Source organism: Desmodus rotundus, chromosome 2 (assembly GCF_022682495.2).
Source record: "Desmodus rotundus isolate HL8 chromosome 2, HLdesRot8A.1, whole genome shotgun sequence".
NCBI lineage: Eukaryota > Metazoa > Chordata > Mammalia > Chiroptera > Phyllostomidae > Desmodus > Desmodus rotundus.
This window is the reverse complement of record NC_071388.1, coordinates 43820960-43835264: the sequence shown is the minus strand read 5'-3', so window position 1 is coordinate 43835264 and position 14305 is coordinate 43820960. Positions and strand designations below refer to the sequence as shown.

At 37.7% G+C, this 14305-nt stretch overlaps 1 long non-coding RNA gene across 2 annotated transcripts; it reads right to left on the bottom strand.

The window, feature by feature from the left end:
- Positions 1–4771: 4771 nt before the first annotated feature.
- LOC112308157 (uncharacterized) lies at positions 4772–13571 on the bottom strand. 2 transcript variants are annotated; one of them, XR_002975144.3, is made up of 4 exons: positions 13462–13548; positions 12714–12744; positions 11652–11778; positions 4772–5891 (listed from the first exon to the last, which is right to left on the bottom strand). It is a non-coding gene; the product is annotated as an uncharacterized lncRNA (long non-coding RNA). The 2 variants fall into 2 exon arrangements; XR_006656126.2 differs by lacking the exon at positions 12714–12744 and having other exon boundaries at positions 13462–13571.
- Positions 13572–14305: the final 734 nt, after the last annotated feature.

Here is a 14305-nt window from a genome sequence, read left to right as displayed (position 1 = left end):
ATATGTACCAATTTTGGAAAAATTTTAATATTTTAACATCTATATTCATTAAGTATATTGAACAAAGTTTATTGATAATTAGGATATATCTGCTTAGTTTTATAGCTTATCAAGTACTATTGTAGAGTATATTATTACACATAATGTATTTGTATGTATATATAGGGTCTGGCACAAATAACGCCCCTTTTTATTACAAAATCTTTTATTAGAAAAATCAACCATATAATTCTGTAATATAACAATATCACACTCAAGCACACCATATGACATTAGGGTGAAATGTTCACATTGAAACTATAAATTATTACCCCCATATTATTAACCTACCAACCCCATGCAAGCAGGCATTACTTCTGCTGGACCCTGTATTTTAAATATATTTTTAAATCTAGGACAGCATTTTCCTGATAGACTACCTCAAGGGCTATTAAGATTTTATTAGCAAAATATGTTCTGGCCACAATAAGTTTGAAAAATGCTAATTTGCACTACAAATTTCCAAAACAGAATGCACCATTTTCCAAACTTACTTCAGAACCCTTTTGGTTTAGTGGTTTAGCCGTGTCAGCATTCGGAATAACACGGTCGGGAAATAGTGAGTTAAAAGCCTGGGCGCTTTTTTTTGTCCTCACTATAGCAAAATTGGTGTCAGCGAAGAAGTTGGGACATATTTTCTTTCTGCCACTTCAACACTTTTACTGAAAACAAGATCTCTCTGCTTCTACACCACTTACGCTAGGAGATGTGATGACCTCTGCATTATTTTTACACTAACAGTCCTGTCTGTTCTCAGGTTTTCTACCGTTACTCATCAAACACCAAAATGAAGAGATGCTGGATTTCTTTAAAAATGAACATAAAGTTCCAGTAAACATGTACAGTACATTCAGTTAATATATTTTAAATGATTTTGAGTAATGTATACTTATAGATTAAATATAACCCAATATAATCATTAATCGGCAACATGTTACTCATGTTTTTGGTAAAATTACTATCCTTTTATGAAATTGTCCACTTTAATGGCTCTATGGTATTCTTATTATGTCTCTTCATATTTTTTCTTTGAAATATGTAGAGCATAAATGATTTTTTAAAAACACGTATTTCCATTGTTTCTTTAAAAGTCTAATGTTGGTTTAGTTCCCCTCTTTCAACCCTGAAAAATGGAGCAGGACAGAAGATTTGACTTCAGAGAGTACTGTTTACCTTCAGGTCAAAGATAGAAAAGAGAAAGTTTTAAAAAAATAATAAAATAATAAAAAGTCAAAAAAGAGCACATTTTGCCCGCAGAACACCACTTAGCTAAATATTCTCATCTTTTGCCTCAAAGCCTCAGCTTTGCTCCATGGGGCACTGCAGGGTTAACTGAGTTCTGCAGCCCTGCCCTGCTGTCTCTCGTGGCCTGCAGGGGGCTCCACAATTCTCACCCAGTTGTACATGGCAAAAAACCAAAACAACACAGAAAACCAGAGTAGAATTAGAAATGGATATTTCCATGCACAGAAAGACATATGCTCATATATAATAAAATGCCCCATTAAACTTCACATACACACAATGTAGCTGATTTTGGCTGCTACATTGGTGAAAGATTTCTTGAAGTCCAACTCACCTGCTGTACTCTCAGTTCTCCAACCTAATTCACTAGTTGATTGTATTAAAACCAGTTTTATTGAGATATAATTGGCATATAACCTGGTATTAGTTTACAGTGTTCTACACCATTATGACTTGATATATGTATAGACTGCAAAACGAAAAACCTATTTCAAAGTCACCAATTATCTACCTCAGAAGGAAGGAAGCCACAACCATTGGAATCTCCTACTACCTCATGATTAAAGTCAGAGGAACTAGAGTAATTCATGTGCTGGTTGGTATCTTTGACAGCAGACTTTAAAAATATCCAGTTACTAAGTTTGAATCAACCTCGGAAATGTCCTGGACATAATATAAGCAGAGGCTGGTAGCCACGGCTGTCATCTCCGTGTGCATCTTATACCAATAGGGAACTTCCTAATGCAGAAAGCAAACTTTAATCACAAGAGCAATTTCACAATTTTATAGTTAAATCAAATAGGTTTTCTGGGTTCCTATGTAAGACTCAAATGTTTGTGACCTGTGCCACAGGAAAGAAAATCATGATTCCAGTCCAATGACCATTTCTGAACAAGCTAATTCTTTAATGAGTCAAATTTACAACCTGCCTTTAGCCATGATGGAGGATGTTCCATACATTAACTTGACCCAGTTTAATGTTACTATTAACATTCTTTGTTTTGTTCTCTTTATGTCTTCAGACTTTTGGACTATATGTATTTTTAGAAGCCACTTCAAATATTTTTTAGAACAGAGCAAGATATAAATAAACTTAATTGACTCAACTTTTAAAATCATTTAAAATATTAAGTCTCGCAGTTCAGGTTGTAGGTCTCATTGTTGCAAATGTAAGTAAGATCTCAGTGCCTACCATGTGTCAGGCACTTCTCTGGGTATTGGGGGAGACACTGGTAAATAGTGTCATAGAAAACTCCCATGGGGGAAAATAAAGCAGGGAAGAAGGGGGATGGAATGGGATGGTAGTAAAGCTACAATTTTCAGTAAAATGGTCAGAGAGGGCCTTAGTGAGGTGACAAATCATGACTTGAAGGATCTGAGGAAAATGAGGGATTAAACCATATGTATCCAAGGCAAGAGCATTCCAGGCACAGGTACAGGCAGAAGAAAGCTTTGCATTTCTGAGGATCAGCTGGGAGACCAGAGTGGCTGTGGCAGACTGATGGGAGATGGTAGAGAGATGAAGGGATATCAGAGGCAGACCAGGCAAGGCCTGGGAGAGCATTATAAGGACTTTGGCTTATAACTGGAGTGAGATGAAAAACAATTAGAAGGTTCTGAACAGAAGTTAAATAACCTAGAAGAATTTACAGTATGTGAAACACCTAAATAACCGATGGTAGCTGGGGAAAAAAATCAGTCCTCAAATATTTATTGAATTCATACTATTTATTAGGATTTCTCTAAGCACGGGGCATATAGTATAAGTAAAACACGCATCAGTCTTTGTCCTTGTGAAGCTTTAGTCTTGTGGGTAAGAATATTAACAAATGATTAAGTAAATAATTATAACTATCCTAGGTGCGAGATGAACTGGGTGATTTATGAAAAAATAATGAGGGAGGATAGTCTACTCTAGTCTAGGCTGTGGGGGAGACCTTTGGAAACCTAGGGTGATATTGGTAACGTAAGTAGGAGTGAGTTAAGTGAAGAGGTATGAGGGACGAGAGCATTCCAAGCAGAAAGTATCTGAAAAAGTGCCTGAAGAAAAAAACAAATGTCGTCTTCAGGGAATTGGAAGGCCATTGTGGTTGGAGCTAAGTAGGCAAAGAACAATGAATGAAGATTTGGGGTTGAATTCTAAGCGAGATAAGCTATCAAGAGTTTAAAGCAGGAGACCAAAGAGATTTGTTATATATTTTTAAAAATGACTCTGAAAACAATGAGATTAGAAGAGGTCAGATTGAATTCAGAAGACCAGTCAAGAGCAACTGTAGAAGTACAGACAAAGGTGGAGGCAGCATAAGTGGAGTGCCCGTGAGAACAGACAGACAGACGGTTTGAAAAATGTGTAGGAGGTAGGAAAGACAGAAGCTGACGATGGGTTAGGTTCCTGAGGGTGAAGGTCAAAGATGGCCAGCGCTGCCTAACTACTTTTCTTGCCCTTTTTCGTGGGTAGAGCCTACCTTTTCCATGGAGAAAAGATACATATCAATGTGATTCTTTTGGGGGGGGAGGAACAACAAAAGAGTTGATCATATAATAAACCTTTATGCCACTGTTGCCAACTGTCATACACAAAAGAGCCTCAATTTTCACAATCAGTTTGCTCTGCTTCTACCAACGCATAAAGTCTGGCTATGACTTCAGAAAAATGAAGCAGCTGGAGACTCCATTTTACATCTTCTGACAAATATTCATGCCACTAGGATTACATACATTTATATAATTCGTAAGGAGGGAAAAATCAATATTTTCTATGATATTCCATCCAAACTTAAATACTCCCAGGGCACCAAATATAATCTTTCAGTACAGTAAAGATTTAGTTCTTTGCCAGTGAACTGGAACGTACAACCCCTGGAAGAGAAAGCCGCCCCTGTTGTTGTCCGTGTACACTACGAAAGACACCTATTCCTAACCACTGCTGTTACCATGTAGGTGGATATCTGGTTTTAGAGAAACAGTTGAATAAATGAATGTCAGTGACTTATTTACTTTGAATCATTAGAGACAAATTTAGTCATTCAGAGAAAAAATGGCATTTTCTCTTCTAGAGACAATCGGACTCCTTGTCACACGAGCTACATTCTCTACAGCCTGTCTTCCCGGGACCCTCCGACAATGCTCAGTGGGAGTTTTTTGTTTTCCATCAGGACAAAAAAATAAAAGTAATTTTTTTGGAGGAAAAAACATTTCGTACAATGTTTCTACTAGTATGAGGTTGAACCAACCTTAAACGTTATTAACAGTCTGGCATCAGAGCAGACGGTATTAGAATATTAAATAAAACACCCAGAAGACCTATAGGCTTTCTCTGTACCCTGAAACTTAAAAAGAAAATCTCATTAATTAGGCAAAAGTCAAACTGATACTATTGAGTCTTTAGTTACAGGTAGTATGAAGTGAAAAGAAACAGTCTCCTAGGAACCCCAGTGCATAGAAAGGCATTAGTACTAAATGATACTCCTAGAATGGCAACTGCGACTCTTAGTAAAAAATGTACTTTATTTCATGACCACGTACACAAATACAAACACACACATTCACACACATATATGCTAAAACAGTATTTACTCTTATTAGGTGGGATACATTGTGAAGTTTTCTGCTCTATGTTCCTTTATTTAAAAAAAATAAGTGAGCTACAACTTTGTAACAAATTTTATAAACCACAAATGTTACAACACAGAACAGCTCTAGAGCATTATCAGTGCTAACTTATAATTTTAGGGAAATTTATAGTCTTCCTCCTTCTTAGAATTAACCCTCATGAGTATGCCATGTGTTCAGAGAAAACAAAAGCCAACACAGCCTGGTTTCCATGCATCCAGCCGGGACTCGGGGGCCGCTCTCAGGTGCTTGAGCCACCTACCTTCCCAGGCCCGAAACTGAGGAAATGCCTTACAACTATATCTGCACCCTGTATCTGTATGCACATTTTGTCTAAAAGTCCTTTTTATGTACACTATTTCATTTCATCCTCACAACATCCCTGTGAGGTAGGCAGGGAAAATATTACCAGATTTGCTTAACAGATGAAGTAAAGGTTCAGAGCGGCTGACTTTCCTGGTTATCAAATAACTAGAAAGAGGCAGAGAGAATAAGAACCATTAACTTTTGGGTTGAGGTTCTTTTCTCTAAACCACATCGCCTCTGAGAGCATAATGTGACCTCAAATATTTTTACCACTTCATCTTCCTTTTCTTATTGTTGAGTCAAGTTTTTATAGGATACAGCTATAGGAGTCTAAACTTATCCTGCCAAGTTTATGCTTCTCTGCCAATGAAAACGTATGGCCGCAGGATATATATTCTTTTAGAAAGCCCTGTTTCCTTGGCTGTAGTCTAAAAGAACATAAGCAATATGAAAGACCCTACAGGTGAAGGAAATTGAGAGTCTAGAGAAAACGATATAAAATGGAATGGATTAATGGGTTTTAGTCCTTTTGAGCTTTTACTTTTGTGACAGAGTTCAATGGAGAGCTTTAATGCAGGTGAGACTTGAGGCTTTTGAAGAGGATCTAAGTCTTGATGAAGTTTTCAAACCCAAATCTTGAATGCGCAATGACGGTAGGCCTCGGGCTCTTCAAAACCTTGTACTTGATGCTTTAAAACAAAACAAAACACACAAAAATTCTACTAGCAAACCTAATAAAACTGTTTAAGGGATTTTGAAAAGCTGTAACTCTTTGGCCAGTAATCAATCAGATCACTAGATACCATGCTAAAAGAACAAAAGGAGAAAACCAAAAAGAAATTAAGAAAAAGAAAAGGAAACAAAGATTTTTAAAAGATATACTGTAGAGATAGCTTAATATGTTCATTGGCTTATCTCTGATATTCTTCACTTTAAATTGAAACAGAATTTAAAGTTCTTACCAAACCTCCTTGGGCGGTAGTAAGATAAAATGATTTAATGATAACTTCCTGAATCTCTTTGATCATTACCCGTGACATCTGCTTGTCTTAAAGGGCTTTTCATCTTTGAAAACATGGCCAAAATATTTGTTGGAAGAGAAAGCATAAAATGAAGTTGATTTCATGGGGTGAAGAAAGAAATTGAACTAGGAATATTATGTTTTGAAAATATTTAAACAGGGAGGAAAAAGTAACAAAGCCTTAGAATGAAAAAATTCAGACCACTTGGCAGGTTCAAATGAATAACATCATAAATCTTACTTAGTCTTTTTGTGCTATTTCTAACTTGCTTCTTTTTAGTTTATGTGCACCTATGAACCTGCTTTTTTTCCAAGAAACCCTTAAGCTTTTAAAAATTAATAATAAAATTATTGAGTAACATTTACTGAGTCTATACTTCATGCCAGGTACTGCTCTAAACACTTCCTGTAAATTCCTTTAGTCCTCACAGCAATCCCATAAATTAGATGCTACTATTATTCTCAATTTACAGATGAAGAAACTGAGGCACGGAGAAGTTAGAAATTCAGGTAGTTTATTTTACCTAGCTGGGAAAACAGTAGAGTCAGGATTTAAACACAGATCTTCTGGCTCCTGAACACCAACCTACACCAAGTACTCTACAAAACTGGTCTTAGTACAGCAAAATTTACCAGCACCGAGGCTTCTGCAAATCAGCACTGTGCCTGTCTCGGTCTTTCCTGCACGCTCTGACTAGAATGTGCAGTGACCAACGGAAGTTTCCCACCTGCCGTAATGCAGACTCAGTTTCGACAGTCACTTCTCAGAAGTGCCACGCTGCAGGAATGTCAAAGTAGTTTTAAAATGAAGCATGCCACTAAACTATTAACAGTGACAGGAGATTATTGGTGACTTTACTCCTTTTATCTTTTTGGTGATCTATATAACCTAATATTCCTCTCTCTCTCCACACACATGCAGGCAAAAGCAAGTTTACAGTTATAATGCAAATAAATACTACAATAATTAAGAAATAATAAAAGAATATTATTCATGCACTCACAACTGTAAACCTACTTTTGACCACTCCTGTGTATGGATGTATATATATGTATGTATGTATTTCTATATGCTAATTTTTGTAAAGTAGACATAGATTACCTGCTCAATTAAAACATGTAGGGTAGAGTAATATGGCAATAATGAAATAATAGCAGCTATTAATTACTTACCACCTAATGTAGACAAACCTTTCACATACATTATCTTTACTCTTCAGTAAACTGCTATTTTCCAAATGAGACTGAAGTTTGGAATGCATAATGAAGCTAATTAATAGAACACCTGGTAGATACCAGAGGCCAGATTCAAACCTACCTTTACTACTCTAGAATCCACGCTCTTTCTACTGAAAATACTAAATATAACTTATTAAAGTTCAGGCAAGCTTATCATTTTGAATATCCATTAACACAGAGCTGTTTTCATCTAATCAAATGAGCCCAGGTTACCACAACTTTATAATTAGTTGGTCTGCTTTCTGACTTTCTTCTTGCCCTTGCTTGTCAGTGTGAATGCCCCTAGTAGGAGCACTTTGCGCACTAACCATCTGCTGCTTCCGATGCACTGTTAGTGAAGCCTGTTAGAACTATGTCTACAAAAAAGTAAATCAAACTGGGCAAGGGCCGGAGACAAGTATACAGGTTGTATCTTATATTGTGGGAGCTCAGATTAATTTTTAAATTTACTTCCTGGTTATGGGTAAGTAGAGCTTGGTGGATAAGTAACCAGTGGATAAGTTAGCTATCAGTATTTAAATACAAGAGATAACAGAACATACACTCATACAATAAAAAGTCACTTTATTGCACTATAAAAAAATCAGGTTTGAAAGGGACTTTCACATTAATCGGGCACAAGCTCCCATACAACGAGAAAACCTCTCTGCAACGTCCCTGCTGCTCAAACCCTGCTCGAGCAACCCTAGTGCCCTGGAGTTCCACGCCTCTTGACACACTCTGCTCCATTGCTGACTAGTTCTATACTCTCCCCCAGTTAGAATTAATTTTGACCTCAACAGAAACAAACTTCCTATGGAGTTTCTCCAACTCTTCCAAAATCTTCTATTTTCTGAACAAAATAACCCGGCCCCCTCAATCTAGATCACCATAACTGTCTTTTCATACAGTCTCAAAAATGATGAAAACAATTCTCTTTTCCTTCAAGGAATATCTACCAATGAAACCAATTTTTGTAATTCATGTTTTGTAGGCTAATAGATCTAGTTAATCCATCTTGGCCACACACAGTGAGAATGCTAGGAAAGACCGATGGACATAGCTCAAATTCAAACTGAACAGCAATACATTTTTGAGTTCTCCCTTCTTTTTCCCCTCCTCCAAACAATACCACAAAACAGAACCTTAAAAGATACCCTTAATCATAACACAATATTAGATTTAAATTTTCTCACTCTCAGGCTTTTGCTTTTGTCTACCTTCCCGTCACTTAAATCCTGTAATGATCCTAAAACATACAAAATTCTTTAAGCTGCTCTCACAATCGTTAATTAGCCGATGACAGGCCCAGCTCTGAGGCTTTAAAATTCTGACAATCTTTTCTCTTGGATTAATTAAGTATCTTCCTAAAATCTTTTGTTTTCCAGAAAATTTTTTATATATGTGTAAAATAATACACACACACATTTTATATACATAACGTACTATACATCTATGTTCGTATGTATACATGTATGCATAGACATACCCATACATGTATCTTCCCCAGTTCTACGTTACCTACATGTAAGTTTGACGTTCATGTTCATCTCCTTTCTTTCTATGTGTTACCTTTACCACATTCACCTTGACTCAGGAAAACACAATCAACCCTTGGATTCAATTCATTACTATCCATTCTTTTAGCAAGAATAAGTAGTCTCGCTCTAGGCATCCTGCCCAATAATTTTCCCTTCATGGCTAGTTGTGATTCAACCCAAGGATCTCAAAAAGCAAAGCATCATTTAACAGTAACGATTATAAGCAAAACACTCTGCCGAAGTATGGTGTAAAATACCTGACACACCACAACCTGGCCTGTTTCACTAATCATGATGCAGCCTCTAGATTAGTGGCCTTTTTTTTCATTTTAACTAGTTACACAATTAGTGGTATCATATGGGTATGTACCTTACAAAGTTTATTCTCAAGCAGGTCTCAAATAAATTCCTCTATCTCTAAAATGAAAATTACTATATCTTTAAATTTCTTGTATAATTCATTTTACTGACTTATTACTATTATTCCAAATTTCCCACAATGATAGTGTGAAAAGACAAAGATGGCCAAGGAAGTAAAAATCACCAGAAATTTTTGCTGAGTCCCAAAGCAAATAATCAACCAATTTAAAGTAATATCATCAATACAGAATAAGATTATCTGCACGTATCTAAACGATCTTTCTGGTTTACTGAGAACAAGCCATTCTCTGAAATGAGTTAGGCTAATTCTAAAAATCAAAACAAAATGAGTAACTAAGAATTTGTTTAAAAAGTAGAGTCCCTAAATAGCAATTTAAATAAAACAAAATCCATCCCATCCAGTAATAATGAGAGGCTCAGAAGAACCTAGCCAACGCAGCACAAACCTAGCTCGCAAACCAAAGTACCATCACTATCACCTCAGGAAGTCAGCACATGCTATAAACTATATAACAAGTGTTGACTTTGGCAGCACTAAACACTTAGTTCATCACAAATTCTTATTAAGAGTAATAATCTAATGTCGAAGTTAAAACCATCATGACATCCTCAAACCTTCATGTGGCTCTGTAAAAGCACTGAACTCACTTGTGCAATCCCATGCCTCTGACTAGTGCAAGTAATTATAAGGACAAAAGTTGTATGAATAGTAAGTAGTAGGCTTCCTAATTATGAAATTAGCTTAAAGCTTTGCTGTTTGTTTGTTTCTTTAAGAAAAATTTCTTTTTGGCCTTACCAAAGGACATTTTTTCATTGCTCTTTAGAGAGAGAAGAAGGTAGAGAGGAAGGGGGAGAGAGAAACATCGATGTGAGAGAGAAACATCACGTGGTTGCTTCCTACAGGTGCTCAGATTGGGGATCGAACCCACAATCTAGGCATGTGCCCTGACTAGGAATCAAACCTGCAACGGTTCAGTTACAGGAGCTCCGACCAACTGGGCCACACCAGCCAGGGCTGTTCGTTGCTTAGTATTATAAAAATAGCAACATGGTCACAGTAAATAAATAAATAAATAAATAAATAATCCACCAGAAAGAGTGCACAAAAATGGGAGTCTTCTTCCTACTCCAGACCTGTGGTTTCATTTGTCAGGAGTACTTCTGTCAATAAATACATATATATATATGGATAAATACAAAATAATAGTGTATTACATAGATTTGAAGAAGTTTTGCATGTATGCTTTTTAAAACACAAATGAAAAACAGACTATATGTATTCTTCTATATTGTTTTTCTCACTTAACAATGTATCTCACAGAGATTTTTTCATATTTCCACCTATGGATCTGCTTCACTCTAAGAGCGGCAAAGTACTACATTGTATGAAGGCATTTATTTAATCAGAACTTGGTAGAGGGATGTTTAGGCTATTTCTAGTTGTTTTTTTTAATTTAAAATAATAATATGATGAATATCTTTATATACAAATTTTTGAGTGCAAGTGCAAATATATCCAAAAGAGGACACTCCTAGAACTGTCTGATTTTAGAATGAACCCAATTCTAAATAAGAAGCCAGTGTATCTACAAAGGAGACCAGTATCACAAAGATACTGCCAAACAGTATCACAAAGTTAGAAGTTAAAGTTTTAAAAATTAACAAACTCCTAAGCTAGGAAAGGTAAAACAGAAAAAGAGAGAAATTTGATCGCTTAGGATAGAAAGATAAAAGGCCTGGAGAATGAATCATCTAAGAAATGTTTAAAGAAAAGAACAAAGAAGAAAAAAGAAAAACATAATAGCACTAATAAGGCAGGATAAGAAAAAAAAGACACTTTGGGGCCTCTTTTCTTGCTTCAACCTAAGGCATTAAATTGGCCACAAGATTGGAGATCTCTGTTGTTCCAGAGCCAAAGTTGGATGTGAGATGATTTAAATGACTATTTGAGGCCCATTCCTACAGGGTATGCATAGGTTGATATACTCTACCAGACTCTACACTGTTGAAAGGAACTTCTAAAAAAAGAAAAAAGAAAGAAAAAGAAAGCAGAGTAGTAATTTTCCAGGAATAATATACCTTGTCAATCACTTTTATTTCTGAACAATTTTATAGGTAAATAGTAACAGCTGCCTCATAGACAAGAGAGCAAACCTCTCTTTGGAAGGTCCACATTGAAACATAACTTTAAAGAGATTCAGTCTATATTTTCAATCACAATCCTACAATTTCCTAGACCAATCCAGGGCTATTCTCTCAACTAACATAAAACTCAGTCAATAACTTACCTTTCCCAAAGTGCTAGGATTTGAATGCCACAATACAAAATGACTCATGTTTTTGTCCATTAATGGTCCGTGGATTTCTTTAAGTGAAGTTCGTGTTAGAGTCCATGGATATCAGTGTTCTGCAAAACTGAAAACCTCAAGAATGTCAATGCACACACCTAAGTTACCACTTGGATACCAATTTATTATGAATAATAGTTATAATAGTTACTATTATGAATACAGACATTTAGATCTGCAAAATAAATGGACATGACATTTAACAGCAGATTGAGGTAGCAAAATTAGACTTTATTTTTGAGTAAGCCACTAATATTAATGTAAATCTAGAGGATCTCAAAACCTTACTTTGTACTATATCTATACGTATTGTGAAGCTGACGCCATACAATGATGGGGGTGATTTGGATATATCAACACTTTCCAGACACTGGGAAAACAAGTTTGAAAGGCAGGCAAATTTTTTAAATTTAAATGACCACAAAATTTATTTACATGTCTACCTTTGTTTCTTCCAACTATTTTTAAGAACATCTTAGATTTTTTTAATCTAAAAATGCTTACTAGGTTCTTCTTTATTTAAAAAAAAGTCATAAATTCCAATCTAATGATACAATTCTAGAACCTCTAAGGAGCTATCATTACCTGATGGGACTAGTGATTCAGGCCCAGATCCCATCACACAGCCTGACAACCAAAAGCAATGTGGTTACAGTACTAGTTCTTTAGGTCTATGCCCACTCTTCATAGCACTTACGACATCTAAACAAACAGTTTACAAAGGAAACAATTTAATCTTTAGAGATTTATTCTTTCCAAGGCTTCCTACAACTGTTTGGAAGAAGTTAACCTTATGTGAACACACCAGGTGACACCTCTGTTATGAAATAATTCTCATTTACATCTCAAATGTAAGTAGCCGAACACAAGAAAGACAACATTAAGAAAAAGAAAAGTGAGTTCATATTTGTGAAAAGAAAGCACTTAGAACACAAGTTAGAAGCTCAGTGCTACAACTGCTGCTTATCATTTGATGGCCAACTCCTGCCCGGTATCATTTACCTGGAAGTTCTTTCCAGAAAAGTGAAGGTACCTGAAAGAAGCCAAATGAGTCACCTTATCCTCTCTACCCACACCAGAGAAAAATATGGAGACACATTTCTAAATTTCAATAACCACAAAACAGCAATGTCCTGAATCTCTACTGCATCGGCATCCTCATCGATCACTGGTCGACAAACTAAGCTGGAGTCACTTCCCCATTCAGAGGTGAGGACACTGAAACTGGGGAGAAGGTTCCCCCCCCCCCCCAGCTGAGGCAGAATCAGCTTCGCACGTTCATTAGTGCACGTTCTAGTTCATGTTCGACAGCATCTAAAGAATGCCTAATAGTGGCAAAGCACTGTCCTGGATGAAGAGTTGAGAAGACGAAGTCTCTGTTCCCTAGAACAGCCCTGGGGGTCAGTGTAGGCGGAGAATGAACTCCAGGTCAGCTCTTCTCGGTGCCCGGGCTCCCTCTCACCACCCCCGAGCGCCAATGCTCTGGAGCCCATGACCCCCAGCCACGTCCGATTCATCGAAAACCCAGCCTGTCTGTATTTCTTCGACGACCTCGGCCCTCACAACCCCGTTCCCAAAGTTCCTTTCATCCCTCTCACCCCAGGGAGTCCCATGCCAAGGAGCCTTTCTCTCAGCCACCCCCCTAATGTGAGATCCACCTCCACCCGCCCGAGCATGAGGCCGCGAGCAAAGTCTGCCACCAGCCCTAACTCCTACCCTCGCCCGAGCCCAGGTTCGGCCAGCTGGTTACCTGTCCGGGATCCAAGGTTCCAGGAGGACCACTGGAGGAGCTCCCCGCCCATGGCGACGCCCTCCACAACCTGGCACCGCCTTCAGGGCGGGACTTCCTGCGCCTCACGTCCGGCTGGTTGCCACCCGCCCCGCAATCAGGCTCTGCGGCCATCCCTCTGCCGATGTCACTTCCGGCTTGTACAGTGCTTCGCCCGGGATCCAGGCGCTCTGCAAGTCCTGTTTACCGGTTCCTTCTTTAACGCCTGCTTTCCTAGTCGCCGGCAGTGTAGTCCAGCCCGGAAAAGTGCCTTTTGTTTTTGTTTTACAAACTTCTTTGCCAACTTCTTCAGCCTTCTCTTCTGTAGACATTTGGCCTCTGCACCTTCTGTACCTTGAACTCATCACTCCTCCAGACTTGTCTGTCTCCTTGGAGAAATCTTTGAGAAATCGTAAGATTGTTCTTATGATTTTTGTGATTTTTGCGATTCTTCTTCCCAGTGGAGTGCGGGCTCTGGGACTGTGCTGCCTAATTTCAAATCTGCCTCTCAATTGTAGCCGTGTTACCGAGGCAAGTTACTTAACCTCTTCGTGCCTGTTTCCTCGGGTGTGAAACAGATACTACTGTAGAACACAGGGTTGGTGTGTTGGGACATAACACGTGGAAAGCGATAACACAATGAAAGCGCTCAACGAGCCTTAACTATCACAAACGCTCTCTTGTTCCTGTTAGAACATGTAAGTGGTAAGGCAGGAAGTAACCGGTTTTCCTGTTATCCTTTGTATCCTAAGCTTGTAATGAAGTGATTAGTTAATGATATTTGGCATTTTCCCTCTGAATTGTGAGCTCCTCCAGACAAAGATGG